Source organism: Apaloderma vittatum, unplaced genomic scaffold (assembly GCF_000703405.1).
Source record: "Apaloderma vittatum isolate BGI_N311 unplaced genomic scaffold, ASM70340v1 scaffold23272, whole genome shotgun sequence".
Lineage (NCBI taxonomy): Eukaryota > Metazoa > Chordata > Aves > Trogoniformes > Trogonidae > Apaloderma > Apaloderma vittatum.
This window is the reverse complement of record NW_009705568.1, coordinates 9,824-16,509: the sequence shown is the minus strand read 5'-3', so window position 1 is coordinate 16,509 and position 6,686 is coordinate 9,824.

The window sequence follows — 6,686 nt, the reverse complement described above, 5'->3', positions numbered from 1 at the left end:
ATGAGCACTTGAGGTGTCTGGGGAATTTCTCAGTTAAAGAGGAACTGCCTATGGAATTTCATCCTAAGTTAAACCCCCTTTTTCCCTATACAATAGGTGAGAAGAGTTCACAGAACTGGATCTGTAACAACCACCTCGCTGAACAGGGAGACACTTAAGTGGATTAGGGGGAAATGCTGAAGTCAGGAGTGTGCCATAAAGCCTGGTCCTCTTTGGTGCTTACAGTCCTTGCCGAGCATTTCCTCCACTTAAGCACTTTGGCCCAGATACCTCTGTGAAAGCTGGACAACTACCTTTGCCTTAAAAATAACCAGAGCAGAAGCACTTTTAAAAAAAATTTCTTTTACCTTTTAATTACTTTTCTGATGTAACTTCTGGCTGTACCCATCACATAAGCAGACTGAGTACTCGAGCTGAGAGCTAAAGGGTTCCTATCTGAAGGGATTCAAGCCCCCACTCCCAAAGACACCCCCAAGAGACTGATGGCTTTGGAGGAGAGGGTTCTGGGCAGCCTCACCATATCCAGAAGTTGCTGCGGTTTCTGCAGACCTAAACTTGTAATTCTTTTCTCACTAAACTTTATGTGTGACCACTGGTGACATGCAAAGACATAAGTTAGGACATAGTTTAATCATTTTCCATTTCTTGTTAGTATTTCAGTATCACAGATAATATCGCTAGGTAAATGCATTCATATAATTGTAATCAATACCGATCGGGTGTGACAAATGCCTGTTTAAGTCTTAATAATAGGTCGGAATTTGCTCTCCTGCGACACACCTCTAGGAATCTCAGCAGGCACAGAATCATAGACTCTATGTTTATTCTAGCATGAGAACCTTTGTAACAGAGCAAAATAGTATATATACATGTATGTTGGTCTGTTAATTTTTCTCAAGGAAACAGCAGGAGCCCTTATTTACTTAGCAAATACATCATTCCCAAGGAAACTGTAGCTGCACTGGTTTATTTAGAAATTGCACAATGCCACATTGTTGACCATGATATAAAAATAAGTGTCTCTCACTTGTATGAATTGTCAAGATAATTTACTCTTTGGTAATTTGGGAACTATTGTAATTATTCAGACTATTTCTGGATGCACCTTGCTAAATCTGTATCCAGCTGCCAATTCATAAATGCAACTATTGCTACAATCAATTTATAGAAGTTAGTATTTGACCCAAAATATAAAGTCAGGCACAGAATATTTGGGAAGATGGCATGCGATCGGGCCAGTATGCTTTAGTTAGTCAGAACATCTGAAAATATTTTCGACAGAGTGCAATTTGAATAAAGAGGAGTTTGCTGGACACCATTTATCCGCGACTCGTTTTTTCAAAGCTGTTTATCAGATTAGCATTGCGCAGTGCAAATAACTTTCTTGTTCAATGAATGGCTGGAGATGCTTTTGACTGACATTGTGTAACTCTAAACATAAGCTTATACTCTAAGTAGCTGTTATGTTTTGTGCTTAAATCAACTTGCTGATATTCTAATGTTTATTTCACAAACTATAAAGTAGCCTAAAATTATATTTGCACTTGTCAATGTTTTGAAAATTATATGAAAGATAAATTTACATAGGCAACGTGAAGATTTAAAAATGTTAGCTGTCTGTACATGAATGGGACTGATTTAACAATCTTGTACTTATGCAAATAATTTCAATTTGAGTGGTCCCACTGACATAATAGGGCTACTCATATTAATAAAAACTGCCAAGACCAGCCCTGATGGCTATAATTTTGACAGAAAAAAAAACCATACAAAGTGATGGATTGCAAGTGCCAGATAAAGCTCACACTCAGTGTCGGTAATTTATATAAATATTTTGCATATGGTATCATTAGTGCACAATTAGTTACTGAAATTAGTTACTGAATATTCTCTTCTAGTCTCTTAAGGAATCTGGTATTAGATCCTGGTAGGTGATAGATACTGGAAGATACTGGAAAAGATTGACCAGTGGTCTGATCTAGCAACTGGAAGACGGAGTGTTTTAAATTTGAGAAAACCCATACTGTTCATAACTGACCCTAATACAAAATGCAACAGGAATAAAATGCTTTTGTAAGGCATAAGCGATACAGATACATGTCTTTTTAAGACATGAGTAATGGTTGTTTTTGATTTGATCTTCAAGGCTACGTGCAGTAGTTTGAGGCAATATTAAACTAAATCAGTCCGGGTTAATAGAAAGATATGAAATACTTATTGAAAATTGGAAAAAGAATGATATAAAGAAATCTTGTTTAAATGCAATCATTAGTGAAACACTAAAATGAGTACAGTTGTTTAAAATATATCCCTAGATCTACATAGAGTATTTTGCCTTTTCCCAATTTTTTTTAAAAAAAAAAAAAAAAAAGGAGAACTTCTTACCTATCTGATGGATACAGCAAAGTGCTAACAGGGAAGCCCATTCTCGTAGCCATGTGCCCCTGCCAAACCCCATCTTGAGCGGGGTCTGGCACAGGACGTCGGGTCTAAAGTTGTTCAGGAGCAGTAGCTCACCCGTGCGCTGTCAGTCTTATATAGTAGGTGAACTTTGGCTTCAGTCCCAGATTGATTTGCAGAGTCTAGAAAGGTGGGGTTTGGGGGATTTTAGCAAATGAACAGGTAAATAGAGGATGCTCTTCCTTCCTCAGAGACTGGCCAATGGTATTTGCATTTTGGGAGGAGTATATACGTACATAATTTTTGTTAAAGTTCAGTCTAATAAAGAAACATAACACGACTGCAAATAAAATACAACTCCTCTTCCACAAGTAACAGGTCCTGGAACAAATTTAATTTGATGTTGCTTTATAGTTATGTAGATGACACAAAAGTAACTATTCTAAGTTTTTCAGTACTGTAACTGATGCCAGGCAGCTCCTGGGCAACTCCCCCCCAGTTGATTTCTAAAGTCTGAGGAGCTATGGAATATTTCATATGTGGGGACTCAGCATTAGGAAGCCACTCTGTGCCTCGTGGGGCAGCTAAACTTTTTGCAAAAATAACAGACTAATAACCTTGAAGGGTCCTGTACTCGCATATGGTCATACCAAGTGTATGCCACGGAAACCCTTCTGTGTGGCACTGCCAAGCGTTAGGCACCTCTCTGAGGAAGCTGCACCTAAACTGTGTCCTTTATTTATTAGAGATGGGCTTAAAACTTGAAATCCAATTCTGAATTCTCTGTGTAATCCGATTTTGCCTTCTCCTAGAAATATCAGGAGTAATTTCAGGCAGTCAGACATCCTTACACCAGCTTTGTAGGAGAAAAAAACAAAGTTAGATTGCTTATGGCCTGCGACCATCACCCCATTGTTTCAGTATCACTCCTGTATAATTCCATTCCTATCCATGGAGTTGTGAGGACTACAAATTAGAGACAGGCCATAATCAGGCCTATAATCTTGCCCATAAATGCTTAATGTACTTTTTTTCTGAACACTGGCTTTTTGCAGTTCTATTGGATTATTATTTCAAAAGCCAGAATGAATGTATACTTCAATAAATACAGACAGTATCGCTACTTCATGCCACTTTATCCTTTCTTTAGCTTGGCATCAGAGATAGGTAGGATGAGTTGCTCTGGGCAGATTAATATGGCAAAAGATGGACAAAAACTTTCAAAGTTAGGGAAACCATTCTTTTAAAACTGGTAGGTTTGGCAAAACCAATGCACAGTCCGGCACTTGATATGCACATAACACCTGCCCTCAGTTCATCTTCTTCAGCCTCCTGCCAGTTTGCAAGAATGAAGGCAGCTGATGGATTCAAGTATCTTCAGCATAAAAAAGTAGAATGAGAGCTTCTGCTCAGTGGGGGATTGAGCAAGAGGCATCTGGGAGATATAACTGGGTTGGGGGAGCCACAGGAGAATGAGAAAGAAAAAAGGTACAGGAGGATATGCGGAGATGCAGAAAGGACTTGATTTGTGTAAGCTGGGACAGCACTATCTTCTGCATGTCTGGTAAAATTCAGTTCAGCAGTTTGTCATTTCTGCTGAAGCAGAGGAAGGAGACTAAGTTAGGAAGTTGTCCTAATTGTAAAATGCGGTTGCAGCTGGGTTATTATCAGAATCCTCGCCAACAATTACAAATTTTAAAATGTTTCCATAAAAGGACAGTATAATACAATATTCCATGCAGGTGTTACTGAACTGAATATGTATTTTTTTTCGAATTTATTTCAGTTCAGTCCTTATTTCCACTTTTGTTTAGCACTAAACTTATTAGATACTCATTTAGTATTATAAGATAAACATGAAAGAATTTCTTTATGAAGAGTTATCTGGATTTAATATTTAGACTGAGATCAGTGGTGGTTCACAACGGCAAGGCTGGCGTGCTTAAGTCAACATATTGGCCTGCTATAGCATGAAACACATTCCCTGTCAAAATATGCAGGATGTTTAATGAAGTTATATCTTCATAATCAGTAGTAAGTTGTTTACACACCCTAGATCTACGTCTTCATGCTTCAGCAGACCAGGAGAAAAGAAAAGACTGGATTTCCTGCCCCTAGAACGTTGTTTTACTCTGTGCCAGTACTCATAATGGATATAAAATCATCTGTGCATAGAGAAGGCAAATGATATCTTGTTTACGTGACCAGTTAGATGTATTAAATAAATATACACAAGTCTCACTTAAACAATTAAACAAGCCAGCCAACAAACTGGGCTTCCTGCAACTAATGCGCATATACCTTTAGCAATAGGCTACATGTGATGGTCAGAAGCCGCAGAGCTTGTTTCCCTTCTCAGTTACACCCACCTCTGCACGGGGGGATAACAGACTACCAGGATGTGTTACTGCAAAGTGTTTGGAGGGAGGTTCTTGTTTTCCATTGGGTATACTGGAGCAAGGGTCTACTGATAAAGGGAGGAGTTTGCTGAGGGGATAATTAGTGTTTTTGATGCTCATGGGGTGAAAGTGAGGAGGGTGTCTGTACCTAAGATGGTTTGGTGGGGTCAAGGCTGTTTTTTCCTTTGCCCCGTCTCTTTTATTGGAGTTGTTGCTAAGCAGAGAGCAAATATCAATCACTTCTTCTAAGATATTTTTTAGTTTTCACTAGTTGAAACTCTTTGGGACTAGAACAATACGTGTCAAACTTAAATGTTTAGTGAAGCAGCATACTCACCCGTGCCCTGCATTATATAGCTGTTGTGAAGGTTGTCCCTGTTTTAAAGTGTTCTTCAAAGGATATTGCTCAGATATTTTTCTCAAAACTTTACGTATTTTGGAGTTGTTATGATTACTACTGCTCGGACTGAAATTTTAAATCTGAATGCCACAACTCCCTGGAGATGATGTTTCAGTGTTCAGCTTATCCAGTCATACAGCCTCTTTCTCTTCCACCCTCTTACTAAAAGGAGTGGGTGAAATTGGTAATAACGAAACAGGTACAGAATAAATGCAGGTCATGCTGTTAGGTGGCTTACGAAATTTTAAGTTATCAGGCTATGAGATTTTACTGATTGCTGGGGGGCTCGTATCTGCTGATGAGAGTGTTACAAAAACCAGAAGGGTTTAAATAAATGTGTTTGTTGGCCATATGGGTGGTTGCTCCAAGTGGTTCTCAGAGATCACAAAAAAGTAGCTGGAGCACTTTTGAGTTTCCCAGAGAACCTACTGACAGAAGTAGGGAGGAGGAACCTCTCCTCTTCAGTTGTATTAGAGGAAAGAAACCCCAGCAGTAAGTTTTTAAGTATTTTAATAAGTAGAAACTAAAGCAGCTCTCTTTGTTGTTAATTGTACACCAGGAATACACTAAGGGGCCACAGTTTTGACATTGGCTGGCACTAAAACAAAGCACTTTTGTTGCAGCAGGGAATGTTCAGGGAAGTGTTAAAAGCATTTTTGTTTCTTTCCTGTAGTTTTGTCTGTTTTTCTCAACTGTAATGCTGTGTGAAACCCAGCACTATCTTAAGCCAAGCTTATCTTAACATCTCAGTGTCAAATAACATGGAAATTAATTTAGGATAGATCTGTAGAGTTGATATACACCAGCTCATTTTATAGGAGGTTACTGGAAATTATTTACAACAGCAAAGGATCTCACTGACAAATATTCTTCTGACTCTTATTTTGATCTTGTATCAAAAATCTATACCACTGGTCATTGAAAGTACTTCTTGTAACAGTAAATTCAATGTATCCGTTATTTGACCCATAATTCTGACAGTTAATACAATCTCTCCAATTTTGCCTTTTCTTCTTGGTCTCTTGCACAGAAATAGGTACAAAATTTGAGCTACTATTATATCAATGTAATGTATAATTTCAAATGCCAGATAAAATATGGGTATCATATATAGAATAAATACTACAATTACTACTTGAAACTAGATCATATAATATGTGTGGCAAAGGCAAGCAAGTTAGGAAGTGGTAGCCTGAAGCTACTGATGAAACCAAAATTCATCTGCCTTCTGCGTTCAAATTAAACTCCACTGTGTTGAGAATTTCTAATTGCTCACAAGCTAGAGACAGTTGGGATCTGGGTAAAGCTGCACTGTGCCTCAGATCAGTGAAGTCCTTGCTTGCTATGTAAATTGGGAAAATGAATAAATAGTTGGATTGGTCAGAGAAGGGAATATTTGTTATGGTGTGGAAAGTAATGTAAAGTCACGACAGCCTGCAATTAATGTAAACCAAGTTGGCATTAACTTAAGCAGAGGATCCGGCACA